The following is a 23992-nucleotide window of genomic DNA, read 5'->3' on the forward strand; positions in this document are numbered from 1 at the left end:
CATTACCCCCCCCCCCCACCTCCTCCAGCCTGCCATCACGCCGCTCTGGGCCTAAGCAGGGCAGCGAACGATCAGCAGCCGCCGCCACGTACTGCTCGGCCTCTTTACTCACCACATAAACACGATGCAAATGATTTACAGGACAGCGAAAATGTTACACTCATCTTATGCAATTCCACTCCGCCTGAAGGATGACAAGGCTGCAGCGGCGGAGGAGGAGGAAGAGGAGGCTGAGGGAAGGGGAAGAAGGGGATGCTGCCTGAGGGATCAAGAGGAAAGGGGGTGAGGGGGGAGGCGTGACGGGGAATGGGGAGGGGAGGAGCTGGGAACGGGGGACGTGTCGGGAGGCTCGTTGAGTGTTGTATTAAATTCATAGTTTATGGACGCACCCAAGAGCTCTCCCCCGCCACCTAAACCTCAAGCAGCCCCCGCAGGCGTTCCAGGTGCAGAGGCCAGGTGGGGAGAGCCAAAGGGGAGAGGGGAGGGGTTGGGAAGGGAGGGACGAGCAACGGGGAAAACACTGTGGGTGAGGATATTTAAAAAGAAGAGGAAGGGAGGCAAGGACTGGTGTAGAAGAGGGAAGGAGAGAGACGAAGGAGGGAGAGCAGGAACTGGGGAGTTAGGAGGGGGAATGAGCAACGGGGAAAACAGGGTGAGGAGTTTTAAAAAGAAGAGAGGAAAGGGAGGCAAAGACTGGTGTAGAAAAAGGGAAAAGAGGGATGGAGAGAGACGAAGGAGAGAGAGCAGGAAATGGGGAGGTAGAAGGGGGAGGAATTTAAAAAGAAGAGAGGAGGGGACGCAAGTATTGGAGAAGAAAAGAGTACAGAAGAGAGAAGTATTTTGAAAAGGAGAGAACAAATTAAACCTGGGAAAGGAGGGAGGAATAAAATAGAGAACTACATGATGTGAAGGAAGCAGAAATGGAGAAGAGAACCGGAAAATAAAAGAGAAAAAAAATGCAGAAAGTGGGGAGGAAAAATAAAAGGGAAATTGAAGGAATGAATTGACCAAAACAGAGGTGAAAAAAATTTGGGTTAAAGTCGAAAGAAAATATGCGAGCAGAAAATATAGAGGCTAGGTATGGGGAAAAACGATTGATATAGACAATTAGAAAAATGAAATGGAGGTAGAAAGGTAAGGATGAAAGTAGAGAGAACGAAGCAGAGAGAGCGCTGATGCTAAGGATGGAGGAACAGAGGACAGGATAAAGGTGATAGAGAGAGAGAGAGAGAGAGAGAGAGAGAGAGAGAGAGAGCAAGGTAGGATAGGAAAGAGGTGAATAATGAAAAAAGAGTAAGGAAGACAGGGAACAAGGAGAGAGAGAGAGAGAGAGAGAGAGAGAGAGAAACGAAGACTCGAGGTAGTGGACCAGAGTATCAGGGACTGGAGGAATGGATGAGAGGGGTGAAGGGGGAGCGGCGGGGGGCAAGGGGGGAGACGAGAGAGGACAAAAACAGGTGGAGGTGGAGCTGTGCCAAGTCCCGGTACACCTGTGGACCCACCTGTCCCAAGGCCGCCCACAGGCACCCGCTAATTCACCTTAACGTAGCGTCCATCGACCGGCAGATCTTACGCCCCCGCCATGTGCCCTTCCTTCCCCCTTCCCCCTCTCCCATCACCCCCCCCCCCAACAAATTTGAACCTTAGCATAGCCTCTCCCTCCTCGCTTTTCCCTTCTCCCCTTTCCTGAACCACACCTTGATTCTTCCCCTTCAACGCTCTCTCTCTCTCTCTCTCTCTCTCTCTCTCTCTCTCTCTCTCTCTCCACTACCCCTCCGCCCCCAAAAATTCAATCTCAGCATAACCCCTCCCTCTGCCTTCCCTTTCCCTCCTTCCCCCCTTTTCTGAACCCCACCTTAACCCCCCCCCCCACGACCCTCTCTCTCTCTCTCCCTCCTCTCCTCCCCATCTCTTTCCCCTCTCCTTCTACCCCCCAAAATTCAATCCCTCCCTTTGTGTCCCTTTCTTCCTCCCCTTCTCTCTACCCCCTCTTTCCTGACCCACACCTTCACCCATGCACACACGACCCTCTCTCTCTTCTCTCTCCTCAACTCTTTCCCCTCCCAGTGAACCTTCGTCCTTTATCCCTTCTCCTCTTTCCTCCCCGCCACCAAGAGATCAACACCCTCTTCCACTGTTCCTCTTTCTCTTCTCCACTTTTTCTCCCCTTCTCTCACCACCCACTACACAATCTACTCTGGCATTCCTCTCGCCCTCTCACTGGTAAATTGAGTAAGAAGAGTAACAAGAAAATGAACAATAGTGAAAAAAAGGAGAAATAGTGAAGTGAAAAAAAAATTAAGATCATGATGTAAAAAAAAAAAAAAAAGATCATAGTGAATGGCTTCTTCGTGTTTTCTTAAGGATGATTTAAAACGCTTTCTTACTTTTCCTATTAAAAACTCTCTCTCTCTCTCTCTCTCTCTCTCTCTCTCTCTCTCTCTCTCTCTCTCTCTCTCTCTCTCTCTCTCTCTCCGTGACCCTCCTGTCGCCCGAGGGTCACGTCATTCTTTCCTCCCTCCTCCTCCACCTGGGTTTCCTCCACTCTTCCTCCGCAGGTGTCCGCTCCCATCAGCCTGCGGAAGGGGAAGGGGGGGCGTTGCTGGGGGGCCCCCCGCGACAGCCCCCCTCTCCGTTGCCCATCACCCCCCCCTCCCTCACCGTTACCTCCCATGCTAATAAACACGTGTCAGGTGATCGGGTCTCTCTCTCTCTCTCTCTCTCTCTCTCTCTCTCTCTCTCTCTCTCTCTCTCTCTCTCTCTCTCTCTCTCTCTCTCTCTCTCTCGGTCATGCATTTTCTCCGCGAACAGGTGTGCCGAACATCCATTTGAGGTGTGTGTGTGTGTGTGTGTGTTTAAGCGTGTGTATGTAGACAGGTCTGCACGTTTAAAAGTAAGAAAAGCTAAGTCCTATAAAAAACAAAGACAAAATAAAATGTAAGTGAATCGTTTTGGTTTGCGCCGGAGAAAACTTTATGGCGCGAGAAAGCCAAGTTGTATAAAGGCAGAGCAAGCGATTCCTTTGGTGGAAGACTTTTCTCTTTTCCATTGCCTGCAGCTGGCGCGCCGGGCCCACCTGCAACGGATTGGCAGCCACGGGACGGGGACACAGAGGACCGAGGGAAGGGAGAGGAGGCAGAGGAGAGAGAGAGTGAAGGGGTAGAAGATGTAGAGAGGGGGAAGGGGGAGAGGAAGTAGAGGAGAGCGAGGGGGAAGGGAACATGGAGGTAGAGAGAAAAGGGGAAGGGGGAGAGGATGTAGGAGAGGGGGAAGGGGAAGAGGTATCGAACAGGTGAGGGCAGCGAGTGGGCAGTCCGTCCAGGTGTTGGTTAGGTAATGTGGCCATCCTCACCTGACGTGGGTGGCGGTTGGACGAGGCGATGCATCAGCGACGAGGTGGTGGCTGGCCCGGGGCGCTGCGTGGCCAGGTGGCAGGTGGGCAGGTGGTCCAGGTGGCTGATTGCAGTGCTCGATGGCTGGTTGTTCAGTTTGTTCGTTGTCTAGATTGTTGATTGTCCGTGTACCTCTTTGTACAGGTGGCTGATTGCCCAAGTTATCGACGACAGGTGTGAGCTTGATCAGGCAATGGTAGGCGTCGACAGGACTCGCTTACAGGTGACTCGCAGGCCAATTGCTCGCCTTATTCGGGGGAAATGAGAGGCCGAAGGAATGTGTTGTTAGACAAGTGAATGGAGACTGAAAGCACCGTGACTCTTGTTTGTCTCCGTGTTTGCTGCTCAGTGAGTGGCGGACTGACGGACTGATTGATGGGTGGCTTGAAGGACGACGAGGCCCGGTGGAGGCAGCGAGAAGCGAATTTGAATAGACTCAATACTGTCTCCTTAATGGCCATGTGTCAAGGAGAGGCCAATCAACAGGTAGCCTCGAGGTGGGTGACGGAGGTGACGAGTTACGAGCATCGTCAAGAACATGCACATTAAAAGTAACAAACCGATAAATAAAACTCCCATTCCGGATGACAGGAGGAAGCAGAGGACGACGACGACAAAAAGAGAATACCTCAGACAATAGATGAAGTCAGGAGAGACAAAGTGGGAGGATGAAAGTATCTAAAAGTAAATGGATAAACGCAAGGAGATAAAACGTTACATTAGAATCAAAAGAGAGGCGAGACAAAGACGACTAGACGGCGTTCCTCAACAAGACAAATGAGGGAGGTCAGTGACGTGTGTGTGTGTGTGTGTGTGTATGTGTGTGTGTGTGTGTGTGTGTGTGTGTGTGTGTGTGTGTGTGTGTGTGTGTGTGTGTGTGTGTGTGTGTGTTAAGGCGTTGTTCGTCATGTGGCAATTCTTCCACACACTGATTACACGCCCTTCCTATCTCCGGCGTAAAAGAGAGAGAGAGAGAGAGAGAGAGAGAGAGAGAGAGAGAGAGAGAGAGAGAGAGAGAGAGAGAGAGAGAGATCTGTAGTGATCGATAGCCTTCCGCCACGACCACTGCACCGCCCGCCCCTCCGTCAGGCAGCCTCGGGGGCGGGGGACGGGGGGGGGAGGGTGCCGGAGCCGCTTTTCCCGGCCAGCGTGGCGGGCCAGCTTGAGAGGTGACAAATAAGGAGCGTTTCTCGGGGGGATCGGCGTGATGATGATGAACACTGACAACGGAGATTAAACGAAAACAAACTACAGCAACAACAGCAGCAGCAACAACAACAACAACAACAACAACAACAAGAACAACAACAAGAACAACAACAACAACAATGATAATAATAACAACAATAATAATAATAATAATAATAATAATAATAATAATAATAATAATATATTTTTATGAAAAAAATGACATAATAAAAAAATATTATTTGATGATGATAATGGTGGTAATGACGATGATGATGATGACGAAGGGGGTGACCGTGATATTAATAAAAAAAAATGTAAAAAAGAATATTAGTAAAAATAATCATTATTACAATTATACTTACTATTATTTATTTACATCAACATTATTTTTCTCCATCCTCTCCGTCCGCCACCATAACGTCACATGTGCACAGGTGTGGCAAGTCTTTCTAGAATCAGTCCCCATGGCGCAGTGGATAGCGCGCTGGACTTCTAATCCAGAGGCCGCGGGTTCGAATCCCGCTGGGGATGCATTATTTAGCTTGTTTATGCTGGGCGCGGCGGTGCACACACGCCCCCCCGACGTGTTTAGGCAGCATCGCGCCACCCAATGCCTCATTCCGGACTACTGTAATTTCCGCCCCGGCGGCCGAACGCCCTCGCCCCCGCCCCGGGCCGTGCAGGTCGCCCCGGCCCTCCCGCCCTCCGGGGCTTCATTATTTCTTATTTTTAAATCCGTTACTTCATTACTGTCTTAATGCGGCCACAAAACACGGCACAGGTGAGGGAGTTGCCAATAATTGTGACGCTAACCACGGCACTTCCGACCCGCCCTGACACCGCGGCAGCCAACTAGACCGCTGGCAGATGTTATGTGGGCCTCTCCCTCTTCCCCTCCCTTTCTAGCTCTCTCCCTCTCCCTCCCCTCTCTCTCATATAAACGCTAGTTGATGTGTTCTCTCTATTCATAGTATGAGAATACCGCCGACAAAAATCTTAATACAATCCCATAACCAGCCCCAGCTATTTATGGCGGAACCCGGCACTGCGACGCGCCCTGGGCCACAGCTGTCCAACGCCTGCTCGGCCCCCTCCCTCCACAGCACAACCGGCAGGAGCAACACGGTGGCTTCTGAGATGCAGCGATCTGACGTGCATGCCTGACACATGCTGGGCGGGGCGCGGCGCTCACAGCGAGGGAGTGGCACCGGCCCTGCAGGAAAGACGAGTCGGGCGGCGGGGAAGGAAAGCTGCTTGTATACACCTGCCCGGAGGCGTGTTGCTGCTCAGGTGTGTGTGTGTGTGTGTGTGTGTGTGTGTGTGTGTGTGTGGTGCAGGCAGTAATGGCAGTAGCATTCGCCGTGGTAGTTGCAGCTGTCATTACTCTTCCCTCTTATAAATGGTCATTGTTTCTTCCTTTTCTTCTTCATATTTTTCCTCCTTACACTCTTCCTCTTCCTCCTCCTAACGTAATATCTTCAACGTTTCCTGCACATTTTTCCACCCTCCACTGCCTAACTATTTTTCTCTCTTAACCTTACATTTTCCGGTAACTTAACTCCTTCAGTTGTCTTTTCTTTCTGCTTCTTCATTTCTCTTTTGCATAATTTATCTTGCGTTCATTAGCCGGCGTTCCCCTGATTCGCATTTATCATTTTCTCGTGATTTGTTCTTTTAAGCTCAAATCATCCGCATTAAGTTGAGAAGCATGCTCCACTTTGCAACCATTAAACCAATTACTCTTCTTCTACTTCCTTTTCCTCTCTCTTCCTTCTTTTTTCTTCCTCTTCTTTTTCTCCTATTCATGTTTTTTCTCCTTTTCTTCTTTTTTTTTTCATTATACCTCTTCTCCTTTATAATCCACAGTCCCATCTATATTTTTTCTTCTTTCTTTCTATCTTTCTTTCTTCGTCTTCTTCTATTTCTTCCTCTTCGTCCCATTCTTCCTATCTTCTTCCACGTTTTTCCTTCTTCTTTTTCGTCCCCTTCTTCCTCTCTTCTCCTTCTTCTTTATCATCTTCCTCCTCCTCCTCCTCCACCTACTCCACCTCATTTTTCTGTCTTATCACACCGGTAATAAAGATTAATAAGGACTAATAAAGCATGCAACAAAGCTATAAGCCAACCGGCCACCCGTTATCTGAGACTTCTTTTATGCTATGCCCCGCCTCCTGCTCTTCCTCCTCCTCCTCCTCCTCCTACTCCATCTCATCCAGTTAGTTCTTCTCCTTGTTCACTTCCTTCACCTTGCCTCTTCACTGTCTTTTATCTGTGACATCCTCCTCTTCTTTCTATTCCTTGCCCTTTTTCTGCTTCAGTTTTTGTCCTTCTCGCCTTTTTTCTTCACTCTTCCTTCTGCTCGTATTCCTCCTCCTCCCTTCCTCCCTTCTTCTGCTGTTTATTGCCCTTTTTCTCCTTCCGTTTTCGTAATTATCGCCTTCTTCTTCAGTTCCTTCATTCCTCTTGTCTTTCTGCGTCACCTTATATTCTCCCTCCTCTTCCTTTTTGGTCTCTCCCTTCCTCTTTTCCTTCTGCTGTTCATTCATTTTCTACTTCAATTTCCGCCCTTATCACCTTCTTTCTCAATCGCCTTACCCTGCTCCTCCTTCTGCGTCACCTTATACTCTCCCTCCTCCTCCTTGGTCTCACCCTTCCTCTTTTCCTTCTTCTGTTCATTCATTTTCTACTTCAATTTTCGCCCTTATCACCTTCTTTCTCAATCGCCTTACCCTGCCGCCTCACCCTGCTCTTCCTTCTGCGTCACCTTATGCTCTCCCTCCTCCTCCTTGGTCTCACCCTTCCTCTTTTCCTTCTTCTGTTCATTCATTTTCTACTTCAATTTCCGCCCTTATCACCTTCTTCCTCAATCGCCTCACCCTGCCGCCTCACCCTGCTCTTCCTTCTGCGTCACCTTATACTCTCCCTCCTCCTCCTTGGTCTCACCCTTCCTCTTTTCCTTCTTCTGTTCATTCATTTTCTACTTCAATTTCCGCCCTTATCACACTCTTCCTCAATCGCCTCACCCTGCCGCCTCACCCTGCTCTTCCTTCTGCGTCACCTTATACTCTCCCTCTTCCTCCTCCTTGGTCTCACCCTTCCTCTTTTCCTTCTGCTGTTCATTCATTTTCTACTTCAATTTCCGCCCTTATCACCTTCTTTCTCAATCGCCTTACCCTGCTCTTCCTTCTGCGTCCCACCCTCCTCCTCCTTCTTGGTCTCTCCCTTCCTCTTTTCCTTCTTCTGTTCATTCATTTTCTACTTCAATTTTCGCCCTTATCACCTTCTTTCTCAATCGCCTTACCCTACTCTTCCTTCTGCGTCACCTTATACTCTCCCTCCTCCTCCTTGGTCTCACCCTTCCTCTTTTCCTTCATCCATTCATTCATTTTCTACTTCAATTTTCGCCCTTATCACCTTCTTTCTCAATCGCCTTACCCTGCTCTTCCTTCTGCGTCCCACCCTCCTCCTCCTCCTCCTGAACACGGTGCCTCCTACGTCGTTACATATAGCTCTGAGAAAGTCGCTTTATGAATATAGATTTGGGTGGTTCGCCTCAATAAGGACTGGAGGCGGCGCGGGCGAGGACTTACATGGGGTGAGGGTCTCCTGGTGGCGGCCGTCCCTTGCATATCGACGAGCCCAGGACACTCTCCACGGGCGCTGATCGAGGTGGTGGGGTGGTGGTGGGGGGAGGTAAAGGTACAAACGCAAGGAGGGAGGGCACTACTTTTTCTAGGGCTGTTGTTACCTGTTCGAGTTCGTCTTTACCTGTCATTGCGTGTCCATCTACCTGTGTGTGTGTGTGTGTGTGTGTGTGTGTGTGTGTGTGTGTGTGTGTGTGTGTGTTCTCGTGGTTTTGTCTGGTATTTTTTAAGGTAATTCCGTGTACGATCTGTAAGTTTGCTCTCTCTCTCTCTCTCTCTCTCTCTCTCTCTCTCTCTCTCTCTCTCTCTCTCTCTCTCTCTCTCTCTCTCTCTCTCTCGCAGGCAAACAGACATATTAGACAGGCGGCGAGCGGGAGACAGACACAAGGGAACCAAAGAATGATGGATGTCGACTCAGTACACACAAATTTCCCTTCTCTTCCCTCCCTCCTTCCTCCCTTCCCTTACTCTTCCCATCCTTCTCTCCTCCCTTCCCTCCCTTACTCTTCCCATCCTCCTATACCTTCCCCTCCTCCACAATCACGATCTAGCGCGGGGAAAGCAGGAACGGATGACAGAAAATTGTATATGATATTGTAACATTGAGTGACACGATTTCAATTTCTCGTGAGTACCTACTATAGCTTCCCCTTCTCCTCCTCCTCCTCCTTCTCACCATCACAATCATCATCATTTTTCCTTCTCTTCCTCCTCCTCCTCCTCCTCCTTCTCCGCTGTCTCCCTCCTTCATGAGCTTCAATCTACTCACTCCCCATCTCATGATCTCCCCTCTCCCTTACCCTCCCATGCTCCTCTTCTCCCCATTGAGCGTCTCTCTTTAATCTCCCGCCAAGGTAGCTATACGTGAAGCGCACAGCTGCTAGCAGGCTTTACACACACACACACACACACACACACACACACACACCTGCATCGTCAGCACTTCCCCACATACCACTTTTATTACCACCACGACCGTCACCACCACCACTACCTCAACTATTACTACTACCATCAAATACAGAGGCAAGGGATAGCGGACGGAGGGACGGACAGATAGACAGATGGACGAAGATAGCACGCGAGGGAAAGAGAGATGGATAGACTTCCGGGTTGGTCTCTTCAGCGAAATGGCCTCCCCTTGAGTTATCCGGTAGTTAGGAGCAATTACCGTGAACTGGACTGCAATCCGACGGGGAGTAATTGCCGTGCAGGACTGGGGATCCGCCATTAAGGAGCAATTTCACTATTATCGTATGGCGCGGGGGTTGTAGTATATAGTGGTGGTGGTGGTGGCGGTGGTAGTGGTGGTGGTAGTGGTGGTGGTTAGAGGAGGGGGTCGTTACAGTAGTGGTGGTGATGGTGTGGGGGGACAGGTCCACGCACACACACACACACACACACACACACACACACACACACACACATAAACTATCAAGCCAAAACACAGAAGCAGGAAAATGTTTAGTGTAGACAGACATACAGAAAGACAGACAGGCATATTAAGCGGCCAGGCAGACACGTAGTTCTTGGAGGCTAATGCAAGGTGGCACATCGGTGTAAAAAATATATATTAAAGAAGGAAAAGTAGCCGAAGAAGAGGAAGCCATCAGCGAGATCTTTTGACAGACTGCCTCAAGAGTAGCTACATAAATAAGCTAACAGGTAAAAAGTAAGCCAACCACTAGACAGCCTTGCACTCCACTCCGTCAGCCATTCACTCAGCCATGTGTGAACTCAGACATATCATAAGCAGGCAAGCAGGCAACCGAGGAAGCAAGAAAATCAACAAGCCGATATTGAAGGGAGAGGAAGGAAAAAACTCTTCACTCGGCACTTCACTCCGTCAGCCATTCACTCAGCCATGTGTGAACTCAGACATATCATAAGCAGGCAAGCAGGCAGCCGAAGAAGCAAGAAAATCAAGCAGCCAGGTATTCAAGGCAGAGATGAAGGAAAAAACTCTTCACTCTGCACTCCACTTCGTCAGCCATTCACTCAACCATGTATGATCTCAGACATATCATAAGCAGGCAACCAGGCAGTCGAGGAAGCAAGAAAATCAAGCAGCCAGGTATTCAAGGCAGAGAGGAAGGGAAAAAAAAAAAAAACTCTTCACTCTGCACTTCACTCCGTCAGCCATTCATTCAGCCATGTATGAACTCAGACATATCATAAGCAGGCAAACAGGCAGTCGAGGAAGCAAGAAAATCAAGCAGCCAGGTATTCAAGAGAGAGAGGGAAAAAAAAAAAAACTCGCTGCACGATCCGAAGATGCCGAAGGGAACAAAAAAGTCCCAAGATCAGGTATACAAACAAAAGGTTCAAGTCTATATCAATTTTAAACTCTTCGATGCCTTAGGCTGTCGCTGAAGTCGTAAGGAGAGGGGAGGTCCATGGATGGTTTCATGACCCTAGCGGTAGTTTTGCAAGGCTTCCGCGCCACGAACGGGGAAGACGCTCACGACAACCCGACGTATCTTTTCTGCGGCCTTCAGAAATAGCCGTAGCCAAAGAACATAAGAACATAAGAACATAAGAACGGAAGGAGTCTGCAAGAGGCCTAAAGCGCTTGATAATCCGAGTCTCAGAAAACACGTATTTGACAAGGCTTTCGTCGGAGTTTTGGGGATTTCCAGGGGTAGCTCTATGACCCTTCTGTTAGATTGAACATTCTTTTGTGCCATGAACTTACAAAGACACTGATTAGAACGCGACTGATCTCCTTCTCGACCTTTGTAAATAGTTGATGTGACAGGTGGAAGCGCTTAATAACACCGATCACAGACTTCTCATACCCGCAGTTTCCTTCACCCAGACGCTTCAAGGTGCAGCCGATGAGCCTTTAAAAAAACCTGCCTCCTGCTTCCTCATGCGTACTGCCGCCTTGTCTACTCGTGTGTGCCTGCTTGTCGCTTCCACCTCCCTGCTCCCTGCTGTGTATAAGCCTTCCGGGTGACCCTTACGTTTTGTTACTTTAAACTTGCGCTGCCTGCTATGTATATCGCCCTTCCTCCGTTTTCTTCTCTTGTTGTTCTTGCCTCGTAACTTGCACTGCCTACTACACGCAACTCCCTTCCTCCGCTTCTCTCCTTCTCTCATATTTTCTTGTTCTCTTGTCTACTTATACTAATTCTTGTAACTTGCTCTCTATTACATCTTCCTTCTTTTTCTCCGTTTCTTTTCTCGTTTATTTTTTTATTTTATTTTTTATTTTTTACATCAGAGGACACGGCTCAAGGGCAATAAAAAGAGTACAAAAAAGCCCGCCACTCGCCGCTCCTATAAAAGATAAAAGTAAAGAGTAGCCAAAGGAGAGGTCAATTTCGGATGGAGAGGTGTCTTGATACATTCGCCTTCTCTCAATTCATTTGCACAGCCTTACTATACATCCTCCGTTTTTCCGTTTCTTCTCTTTTTTTATTCTCCTTTCCTCCAATAAAACTGTCAATCTGCATCTCCTTTCACTGTCTATACTGCATCTCGCTTCCTCTGTTTCTCCTCTTACTTTCCTTTCCTCCAGCGTCATTTGAATTGCCTATAAGATCTCTCTCTTCCATGGTTTCTCCTCTCTCATTCTTATTCCCTCCAATGTATAACTTGCTACTACATCTACCTTCCCCTGTTTCTTTTATTCTTATTCCCTCTTAATGTGATTCTTCTCCGGCCCCTCCCTAGTTCTCCCTCCATGCACAGAGCCCCGGGGGAAGGGTGAATAAGCAGGAACGGAGGGGATAACAAATTACCGCTTTTTTCCTGCTATATGAGTGACATCACGACCGTCTCGCCCCTGGAGCTGTGTTTATCAAAGCTCCTAGTTGGACAGAAGCTTATATTCGTTCTTCTGGCTGTTTTTTTTTCGGCTCTTTGGTCCCCTGATTCGCAATAGCTGATGACACTGTAGACACCGTTGCCAGATTGTCGTGCTCAGAGCATAGTATTTACCGGTTTCTGACGCCTAACTATTGCCAAGAAACATCAGGATCTAACTCTTTTAACGATAACTATAAATGGGTTTCGTTATTAGAGCCCAGAAGACCGTTTTGGGGTAGGAAGTCGGGAAACATAAGCGGCTGAGTGCGACAATCTGGTAACGTTGAGGCTGTAGCATTGCCGAAGGGAGAGGATGAAGAAGGTGGAGGTGAACAATGTGGAGTAAAGAGAGCGGGGAAACACTGCAGCGGGCGTGGGAGGAAGAGGGTGAGGTGGAAGGAGCAGAATGGAGTAAGAAGTGGATGAAGGAGATGAAGGAATAGAAGGCGAAGAAAGTGCACTAGAAAAGGGACGACTAACGCTGAGTAAGGGTGGAAAGAAAGTAGAAAGAGTGGCAGGAGTGGAGAAGTGGAAGGAACAGTAAGAGTGGAGTAAGAAGTGGATGAAGAGGATGGAGTAGGAGATGAAGAAAGTGGATTATAAGGGAGAGGGAGAAGTGGAAGATGATGAAGGAGAAGGAGGTAAGGAAGGTGGATTAGATGAGGGAAGAGCAAACACGGAGTAGGAGGAGTGGAAGAAGTGGAAGGAACAGAAAAAGTGGAGTAAGGAGTAAGGGCCGAACAAAGTGGATGAGAAGGTAGGAAGACTAACGCTGAGTAGAATAAGTGAAAGAAGTGGAAGGAAGAGAAAGAGAGTGGAGTAAGGAGTAAGGGCCGAACAGAGTGAATGAGAAGGGAGGAAGACTAACGCTGAGTAGAAGGAGTGGAAGAAGTGGAAGGAACAGGAGGAGTGGAGTAAGATGTGGAAGCGGTGAATCCGTCTTGGTGATCCGGACGTCATGGAGTAAAAACCGAAATCATTGAAAACGCTTCTGAGACTTTCTAATCGTGCAACGGAGGCAAGGAGGAGGAGGAGGAGGAGGAAGAGAAGGAGGAGGAGGAGGAAGAGCTCTTGGCCTCAGTTCAAGACACTAAGCTCACTAGATTCACGACAAAGCTTCTTCTTCTTCTTCTTCTCCTCTTTCTTCTTCTTATTATTATTATTATTATTATTTCTGCTACAACTACTTATACTACTAAAACTATTTCGACTCGCCCTTTTTATCTTATCTATCTATCTATTTATCTCTATCTATTTATCTATCCCTCTCTCTTTTCCACCCTCCTACCCGTCCGTCCCTCTACACGAACTCCTAAAAAATTCTCAAGAAAATATATATTCAAGCGCACTATTCTATATTCTTAAGGAAAATGGAGAGGCAACATGAAAGGGAGGAACCGTAATCATGCAGAGCGATACTTACTTCAGGTTCGGGAGATATAAAATAAAAGTGATAGGAAAGAAAATATTAAAACATCGAAGAAAAAAAAAAAAAACTGGTTGGCTGGGAAGAGGAGAAAGATAAAGAGAGAGAGAGAGAGAGAGAGAGAGAGAGAGAGAGAGAGAGAGAGAGAGAGAGAGAGAGAGAGAGAGAGAGAGAGAGAGAGAGAGAGAGAGAGAGAGAATGACGTAAGAGTAATACAATAAATTAAGTGGCTGGTCACGGCTCACTTATTTTCATATCAACTGACTCAACTTTCTCTCAAGGGTTAGCGAGCCATGACTGGGGGGAGAGGGGGAGGAAAGGGGAGGGGGGGGGGTATGGGAAGGGGTCGGAAGGGGAGGAAGAGGGAGGAAAGGAGGAAAATGAGTAGGGGGGCGAGTCTAAAGAGGCCAAAGTGAGGGGGGGTAAGAGAGAGAGAGAGAGAGAGAGAGAGAGAGAGAGAGAGAGAGAGAGAGAGAGAGAGAGAGAAAATGGGGGCATAGATCCATGTGCTAATGTTCTAATTGCATCGCTAATTAACGTCATCACTTGTATAAACAGAATATCAACCCGGACGCACACACACACACACACACACACACACACACACACACACACACACACACATTTACACACACACACACACACACACACACACACACACACACACACACACACACACACACACACACACACACACACACACACACACACACACACACACACACACACACACACACACACACACACACACACACACACACACACACATTGACAAACAAAGAAATTAAGAGAATCACCACTATTTATCATCAAATGTATTCTACGTTTAATTGGTCGATTAAATTGTAAGGCTGAGAACGTATACGTGTGTGTGTGTGTGTGTGTGTGTGTGTGTGTGTGTGTGTGTGTGTGTGTGTGTGTACCTGTGTGCGTGCGTATGTGTGTGTGCGTGCGTGCCGGCACCAGCTGTAGAGGTGTAATGAGCTTGTCTGGAGTGACAAATAGCGGTTCAGGTGAGGCGGCGTGCAGGTGTAACTAATTAGCAGATAAGGTACGGCTCTCACCTCTCCCTCACTCCCTCCCCCAAGACAAACACTCCTTCGCCTCCTCCACCACCTCCCACGCCACGATCTAATCCCCTTCCCCCTTACGTAATGCCCCTCCTCCTTTCCCTGATCCTCCTCCCCTAAGCCTATCTCGCCCACCACCTGCGTCCGCTTAGGTGCTTAGTGGTATCAGGTGCACAGGTAGGGAGGGAAAAGTAATTACGCTCAAGGTATCAGGTAGTAAGGTATATACGCCAGGTAAGGTAAAATAGCCGTTGAGGTGAATTTATCTTTTAGTGACGATCTTGTTTGTTTTGGTGCTCTTGATCATGTTGTTCTTGTTAATGTTTTAAAGTTTCAAAAAGTTAAAGCGTCATGAAAATCTTTTTGTACTTCAGTTTGACTCATTTATCTCTTTCTATTTAGTAAGCTATTAGTTTGTTCGATTAAAATGTCTACGATTATAATTGTCAAGCTATATTTTAATCTATTGATACATTAATGTCTACCAATTAATTACTGAATACAAAAATAAGTTCCTGTACTAATCGATTAATCACTTCACTCATTTACCTCTGTCAAGCTACACATCTCTCTCATATATGTTTATAATTTCAATGTAACTGTCAATCTGCCTTTCTCTCTGACTGTCTTTTTTCGGTGTCTTTTCAGTCTGTTTTTCTCTCTTTTCAGTCTCTTCCTGTCTCTCATTCTCTGTCTATTTGCCTGTCTGTCTTCCCTGCTTGTGCCGCCGTAAAGAGCGTGATGTTGGGAGGGCGGGAGGACGGCGGAGCGGCGGGTATACTCTGTGAACTGTGACTGAGCTGCACACTTTCTCCTGCCTTCCTGGATGTGACGCAGATGAAGGGGAGGTGGAGGGGACGGGCAGGAGACGCAGTCAGGTGTGTCACGCTGAGGACTGAAGGGAGGGTGACTGAGGGGGGTTCACGGGGTAGGGGGTTGGGGGGTAAGTGAAAAGATTTGGGGTTATGTTTTGGGGGGTCGGTGCAGGGTGAAAGGGGAGTGAAGTCTGTCTGTCACCTCGAACGTCTTACTTTCCCCCACGTACATGTAGCTATTGCACACGCACACACGCTTCTACACACGACTGAATCCATATACATGACTGCACACGCCGTCCCCCCCCCCCCCACACACACAGGAAAATAATGGCGATGAAAAAGAGGAGGAAAGATGATAATTATAGATGTAGACGATGTACACAAAACAGGGTTAGTGGTAAGCATAGCGCCACATGCCCTAGACCTAAGACATGCTACGTGTGGTAATATTGCGGTCTACATACCTTCGCCTGGGATGAGGGCGGAAGGCTGCTGGTTGTCGCTGACTCCTCCAGCACAGAGCCTGCAGGGGAAGAAAATAATTGTAATTTCAGATTATCCATGAATACATGATTTGGAGTTATAAATACAGAAAATAAAAGATTTCCTGAACTACCAGATATTAAGACTGGTTCATAAACATGTATTTAGAAGCAAGGTGGTGCGGGCGTGAGGCCATGATGAGTACCTGCGTCGCGGGGAGTTAGTTATTCGTCGCTGGCAGGTGACGGGAAGCCTGAAATGATCACTAGTTTGTATCGCTTCTAGATACTTTGGTGTATCTTATGTGACATCGTAATTTTTAAGCGTGAAATTACTCTTAGTTTATGCTAGTATTCCACAGCTCTATTTGGGATGAAGATTTGCCACAAAAGTAGACGTTGTGGCGCTTGACGTAAGTTCTATACTGTTACTAATCGCTGTGATGCTGGTTTACTAGAAGGTTTAAAGGACTCGTGCCAATCAGTGTCTCGTTGAGTGTTTGGAAAGTAGTGGAGACGTACATTGTGTTTCCTCGATGTGTATATTTTTTGAGAGAACGGATTGAGAAGTTCTTGTTCAAAAAATTTAGTCTTCATTGTTGTGCTATAACGTAAATCGAAAATATATTTTTGCAACTGAGAAATCACTATCGTTGCTGCAGCTAATAAATCATTATAGCGCTCATTCAATGCAGGACCTCGTTAGTGAGTTGTGTGTGGACGAGATGATTTGTGGCGCCTTGCAGTCGTGGCTCCTAGTGATAATCTCAAGCATAGTAGACAATATGCAATTCAATGAGACCTCTAAGACTTTCGAAACTAATTGGACAAGTTCTTCCTCCACTACCATTCACGGTGGCTCAGAGACGGACGTAATTTAACTTTTGTCTGGTAACACTGAATGCATTAAACGCTTGATGAGACTGAAAATCGGTTGTCCCTTGTCGAAGCATGTGATAATCCTACCTCCACTTTGCAGCCTAGCAGTTGGATTTTGTGCTTATCTCCTCTTTTGCATCCTGACAGTTGGATTTCGTAGTTAACTCCTCTTTTGTATTCTGACAGTTGCATTTCGTGGTTAACTTCTCTTTTGCATCCTAATAGTTGCATTTCTTGGTTAACTCCTCTTCTGCTTCCTGACATTTGTATTTCGTAGTTAACTCCTCTTTTGCTTCATGACAGTTGTATTTCGTGGTCAGAATATTTCCTGATACCTTGATTGAGCGTACAGAAAAAGAGAAGTGATAGGTTTTCCTCAAGTATAGAAACCAATGATAAGTAATGGGAAGCGGACTGGCTCTTCTCCTGATCCTTGAATCAATTATATCGCAATAACACTGAGCTAAAGCCGCTGCCTTTAGCTGGAAAGCCAATCTCTGACCAGCGTGAACAAATTGCTTTTTATTCGGGTTGTGTAACTTGGGTTTTTCGTAAGAAGCCTTGGCAAAAGCTGTCTAATATTGAGTTATGTCGCCTTACTCTTTGGTATACACCCGCTTTCGTACAAGTCCATGGCTGAGCACACACACTTGTTACGGAGGGGAGGAGGAGGAGGAGGAGGAGGAGAGGAGGAGAGTGACAGCAGCAGCGACAGCCAGAATAAGGAGAGGCAAAGGAGAAAACATTATACCAGCCTTTCCCAGGACAGCCAATTAATCAAACTCGTCATCAGAGCTCACTAAGACCCCTAAATCCCTCTCGCACCCAGACCTGCTTATGAGAGTGTCATTTAAGCAATAGTTATGTTCTTCATGTTCTTCCTCCTCCTCTTCCTCCTTTTCCCCCTCCTCCTCTCTCACCCTCAGGGCCTCGATGGCGCAGTAGGCAGCGCGTCAGTCTCATAATCTGAAGGTCGTGAGTTCGATCCTCACTCGGGGCAGGAACTTTTGTGTAACTTGGGTTTTTCGTAAGAAGCCTTGGCAAAAGCTGTCTAATATTGAGTTTGTGGCCTTACTCTTTGGTATACACCCGCTTTCGTACAAGTCCATGGCTGAGCACACACACTTGTTACGGAGGGGAGGAGGAGAGGAGGAGAGTGACAGCAGCAGCGACAGCCAGAATAAGGAGAGGCAAAGGAGAAAACATTATACCAGCCTTTCCCAGGACAGCCAATTAATCAAACTCGTCATTACACAAACAATATTGACTTGCATGATGCCTTGCCCTTCGTCCCCTTCCTCGGCCCTCTCTTCCTCCCTCCTCCGCTCCCCTCCCGCACCTTCCCCTCTTCCTCAAAACGTCTAAAGTCGGTGTAAATAGTCTCTCATTTCTACCGATACAAAACAAACAGTAATTTCATTTCTCGCTCCCACAAAGACACGCCGCAGCCTCCTCCCCCGACCTGCCCCGCGGACCCGAACTCTTCCCTGCCCGTAATAAGAGGTACTTGAGATTATCCTCGGCAAAACCCACGCCTCGGTTGTAAATATCCTGCGACGCCCGAAATGAAGGAAGATTATATCCGCCACAATGGGAAGAAAAAACGGTAATAGGACAGAGCGGAAAAAAAATTGTGCGCAGACACGATAAATTTCTATATTAGGTTAGGGAGAGATTTTTTGCTCTCCACTCTCTCTCTCTCTCTCTCTCTCTGGGTTGCCGAAGGACAGGACAAGTTTAGGGAATGTTAACCAGTCTCTCGAAGAAGTTGCCGGCGCGGGAGAGACAGAGAGAGAACAGTGGAGGATAGAGAAGAGAAGAGAGGGGGGTGAGAGGAAGGAGAAGAGAGGGAGGAGGGGAGAGAAGAGGAGCGCCCAGGGGGTCTGGCATCGTCGGGTTTGCTGCAGTAAGTCAAGGTGTGGCTAGGGGGGAGGGGGGAGGGGAGGGGGAGGGGAGGGGCATTGACGGGCGAGGAGAAGGATACCTGGATAATGTAAATGTGGAGGTTCATTCCTTTCTTTGTCCATCTTCTTCCTTTGATTCCTTGTTCTGTTCCACTCCCTTCCCGCCCATGCCAAAATACACACACCTGCCTGTCTGGCCTTTATCCCCGTGATTGTAATACCTCCACGAAACACCTGGCCTTCCTAATATTAGTTAATTGGTTTTAATACACCTGTCTTCTTTGTTTATTGTATACTTCCTTCCGCAATGTCCTACCACACTTGTTCTGTCAATTCTCTTCGGATAATGACACCTCAAAACACCTGTCCTTTCTGTAAATATGAAAAAAAACTCTCCCCAAACGCCTGTTCTCCTTGCATACTGTATCACTAACCCCCAACTACATCTGCCTTGTCAATTATGCTAAGAGTCACACCCAAAAGCACCTGTTCTTTTCATTATTTAGTTTTAGTATATTTTGTCTATTTAGTATTTTGTATTTGTATTTTCTCACACATTTTTTCGTTATTTGTGTCTATATGTTGCCCTTCCATAACCTTCACAAGACTCATACCAACAAAGCGGTGCATCAAACATTCCCTTCATGCCTCAAAACACTCTCCAACACTTCACAACAAAAGGCGGGAACAGGGAGGGGAAGGGTGGGGCCTCGAGCACGACTTAGGGGATATTTTTGTCGATGCTTAAACTGTTTACACACACACACACGCACACACCCTTTGAAGCACTGCAGGAATGAGAGGCACGCGGCTCACACCCTAACCTGACGTGCGGTGCCGCGCTTACCACACCTTGCTGCTAATAACCTCATCACCTGGAGGAGGAACAAACACACACACACACACAAAAAAAAAATAATAATAATAATAAAACAAAAATAAAATAAAAGTAAACAAAATAATGTAAATAAGGAGAAGAGGAAGAAGAAGGTGGCACACATACACATCATCACCATCATCAGCATCATCATCATTACCACCACCACCACCACCACCACCACCATCACCACCACCAACAACAACAACACAACAACAACAACAACATTACCACGATCACCACCACTATCACCGCCATCACCACTACCACCACCAACAACATTACCACCATCACCACCACAATCACCACCACCACAGCCAACAACAACAACAACAACATTACCACCGTCACCACAACCACCACCACCTACCAACAGCGGCTCCACAGCTTAACCCTGACATAAGCAAACTTCCTCACGCACCCTAAGAGTCACCTTCCGCTTGTACCAATGCAGGAGTCTCGACCTTAATGAACCAAGGTCTTGCTCGTGTTTACCTGTGCCAGTGAAGGAAGTAGAGAGAGAGAAAGAGAGAGAGGGAGGCTAGATGGAGCTAAAAGTTGACAAATAATTAAAATCTTCTGTCACTACGAGTCTTGTCTGTCTGGATGTCGACTACTTTTTGTGTGTCTGTCTGTATGTCTGTCTCTCCCTCTCCCTATCTCTCTCTCTCTCTCTTCCACACCCCAACCACCAGGAAGGGAGGAGTGGAAGGCCGCGGGGCACGTCGTGAGCAGGTGTCAGGGCCAGGTGGATGGGGCAAGGTGACATTCCCCGCCCACCTAACCACCACCCACCCACCCCACCCGCCGCCCACTCCAACCAATCACCTTCACACTAAATACATAAACCTTCTTCCCAGCGGCCTTCCTTCCCGCCACCTACTCCCATGCACCTTACCACCTTACCTACCCACTCCCCTTCCCTCTGTCTCCTCTTCTACCTCCCCCACCCCTTCCCGTCAGTGCCTTCTGTTCTAGCTCTCCCTTACCCACCTTTCCTCTATTTCCCTTCCCTTCCTCACCTTCCATTTGTACTTTACCTACCCCCTCTTCCACCCTCCCCTCCCATACCACTACCCTCTATGCCTCCTCTTCTACCTCACGCTCACCCACCTTTCCTCTGCCCCTCTCCCTTCCCTTCCTCACCTTACACCTGTTTAATTAGCGCTTCGCCACCATCGTCTGTGTCTACCTTTACGTCAAGCCGCCCCTCGATAAAACCATCTTCCACAGCACCACCTCTGATCCACCTCCTCCACATCCCATCACTACCCTACGATGTTGCTTCTGTTCCACCTCCAATTCCACATCCCAAGACTGATAAACCACATCTCTACCATCCCATGAGAGCCTGCCATCCACATTGCTGCACCTGATCCATCTACTCCACATCCCATCATCACCAAACTCCCATCTCAACCACCCCATGAAACCCCATCATCCACAACGCTCCATCTGATCCACCACCACCTTTTCCTCCACACCCCATCACCGCCACACTCCTATATCCACACTCCCCGAGCCACACCCACATGATCGCCAGGTTATGTGTATTTAGTGTGGCATATGTGGCGTGTGGCTTCATTCACCTCCACCCAAACGCCACATAGGTTCCAGGTTACTATCAACTCATCGACAGGATTTCGTTGCCTCTTATTTACACCCCCACGACCGGGCAGGAGGTCTTGAGAAGGGAGGAGAGAAAAAAAATATATATCGGAATTCAAGCGAGCCACCACCACCACCACCACCACCAGCAGTCGAGTTTCTGTGCTGCCTCGACTCGCCTCTTTATTCTCACTGCGGTAACACTTCTGCTGCCACTCCTGCAACACACCGAAAATCAACATCCTGGCAAGGTTAAGTGTGTTCCGAGGCTCGCATTGTCTGGCCTGGTCTGGTCTGCTTGTTCTGCTCAGTCCTTTAAGATCGGGTTTGGGTCTACTGCTGTTTTTGGCGTTGTTTAATGATTACTTTTCTGGTATTTACTGGCGGTTGTTCGTCTTCTTTTTTGTGTGATCGATTCATTTACCTGTTGTTACCCCACCTGGATTACCTGAGGTTCTGCTAAGGTGTGTTTTCGTGTGCGTGTGGGTGTGTGCGTGCGTGTGTGTGTGTGTGTGTGTGTCAAACCCAGAGTTATAAACACAAGTTATCGCCGGCGGGACCACAAAGGATAACAATCACCCTCCCTGTTGATAAATCTCGCTCTGCATTTTTCTCCTTCATGAGTGGCATCAACCGGCGGGCGAGGAAGAGCTTAAAGATAAGGAGGAGGAGGAGGGGAAAAACACAAAGGAAAAAGAGAGGGAAGCAAAGGGAAAAGGACTAGAACGAGGACAAGGACGATTACGAGGGGAAATTGGGAGAAGAAAGACCATATAAATTAATAATGAGAAGGGACGCAGAAAATGACAAGGACAAAAGTGACAAGGACAACGAAGAGGAGGAGAATCAGCAAGAAAAAAAATCAAGAGTGAAGTAAATAACAGGAAGAAAATGGGAACGCAAGGAGGAAAAGGAGAAGAGAGAAAGGAAGAGGGAAGAAAATTACAAAAAAGCTGAAAAAGAGGTAAGGGGAGAAGACAACAGAGGAGGAAAATAAGAAAAGGTGAAGAAGTACGGGATTAAGAAGGAATAAAACAAAACAAAAAAGAGCTGGAGGAGGAGGAAGAGGAGGAGGGAAATCAGGAACATGGCACCAAACAGAGATCAGCCGTCAATGCAGAGGCGCCAGAGGTCTTATCGGCGGGAAGGTTATCTTATCGGCGCGGCGACGGCGATGACGGGGCGCCGATAGCAGGTACACACACGACGCTCCGGCACACCTGACCTGGCGCCACCGTGATCCGCGCCGCCGATAACCACTGATAAGAATGAACACCTGCGATGGATTGAGAGGAGGGGGGGTGGGAGGGGGGAGAGGGGAGAGGGGGAAGAGCAAAGGGACAAGTGGTGTAATAGCCGCGACTTTCCTGCGTGTGGTGTACCCGGTTCGATTCCCCGTACTGTACCTATTTTTTATTTTATTTTTTACTTTTTTTGTATTTGGATTTTGGTTTTTGGGTTATGGTTCTGGGAATGTTGGTGAATGCGTTTTTTTCTTCTTTATTTTTCGTTGGTTATCTGTTGGTGTCTGGTTCTTGGAATATCGCTGAACGCGTTTTATGTTAATTTCGAGGTTCTAATTTCTTGATTATTTCCTTTATTTCTTGTTTTCTATAATGGACTTTTTGATATTCCTGCGATTTTTCAGGTAGAGATTATTATAAATTTATGCGTTATCTATTTTTATACTTATTTGTTTATCTTTTTTTATTGATTTTGTTTATTTTCCTAACGTTCTTATGTGGAAAACTGGAAGAGGAAGACAACAGGTAATATCTCTCTCTCTCTCTCTCTCTCTCTCTCTCTCTCTCTCTCTCTCTCTCTCTCTCTCTCTCTCTCTCTCTCTCTCTCTCTCTCTCTCTCTCTAATATGGTCAAATTACACGCGGCTTACCACACTGCTGTTTATCCCCACCTCATCCACCTCATCCATCACGGGCGGGGCGAGACAGCGCCTTGATAGCCCCCCTTAACACCACCCCATCACCATCAACACCACCATCACCACACCATAACAACACCATCAGGGGCAGTTATGGCACCAGTCGCCTCGGCAATCAGAAATGGCACCATCAAAAAGCCATCACGGTCGACAAGATGAAATAAGAAGCATCACCATAAAACAGCGATCCTCACCACTATCAACGCCAAGACACTATTCACTATACCTTGCAGTGTTTGTCTCTGTCTCTCTCTCTCTCTCTCTCTCTCTCTCTCTCTCTCTCTCTCTCTCTCTCTCTCTCTCTCTCTCTCTCTCTCTCTCTCTCTCTCTCTCTCTCTCTCTCTCACACACACACACAACATGCCACCAGTCCTCACAATATAATCAGCATCACTATCATCATCATCATCATCACCACCACTATCATTCCTATACCTCACCATCACCACTACTATGTCTCTCCCATTCCACTACCTTCTTCACCATACCACCATTTACCCATTCCACAAGACACCACCAGGGCCTCCACCTCACTATCACCAACACAGCATCACCACACACACCATACCACTACATCAATCCACACCACGCCACATCATACCACACCATCACACCCCATCACCCACACCCCACCCAATACCACATCTTAAAAGCACCACCCTCATCACCACCACCACCACCACACCCCAGCAGCGCCACCCTCACCGCCGGTCATCTCAGGCTATGTGAATAATTACTCAGCAGGTTACCGCGGGAGCCTTATAGGGCGCCTCGGCCACTCAGAGATGCTTGTTCTGCTCGTCACGGCTTTCCTACCTTCCCTTCCAGCCAGTACTTCTCTCTCACACACACACACACACACACACATACTCTCTCCTTCTGTCTATCTGTCTAATACCTAGTTTCTCTGTTTTTCCTACCTGTTTTGCTTTCTCAGTGCCTGTCAG

At 47.7% G+C, this 23992-nt stretch overlaps 1 long non-coding RNA gene and 2 other non-coding genes across 3 annotated transcripts in view; 2 read left to right on the forward strand and 1 right to left on the reverse strand.

The window, feature by feature from the left end:
• Positions 1-5041: 5041 nt before the first annotated feature.
• On the forward strand, positions 5042-5114 carry Trnar-ucu (transfer RNA arginine (anticodon UCU)). Its single transcript has one exon. It is a non-coding gene; the product is annotated as a tRNA-Arg (tRNA).
• A 10701-nt stretch (positions 5115-15815) lies between these two features.
• The window catches only part of LOC127002147 (uncharacterized), a 177164-nt gene continuing 168987 nt past the window's right edge, over positions 15816-23992 (reverse strand). Inside the window, exon 4 of the long non-coding RNA XR_007755794.1 lies at positions 15816-15877. This is a non-coding gene — a long non-coding RNA (uncharacterized LOC127002147). The remainder of the gene's footprint in view (positions 15878-23992) is intronic.
• On the forward strand, positions 17643-17715 carry Trnam-cau (transfer RNA methionine (anticodon CAU)). The gene has a single exon. It is a non-coding gene; the product is annotated as a tRNA-Met (tRNA).

Source organism: Eriocheir sinensis, chromosome 2, assembly GCF_024679095.1.
Source record: "Eriocheir sinensis breed Jianghai 21 chromosome 2, ASM2467909v1, whole genome shotgun sequence".
Lineage (NCBI taxonomy): Eukaryota > Metazoa > Arthropoda > Malacostraca > Decapoda > Varunidae > Eriocheir > Eriocheir sinensis.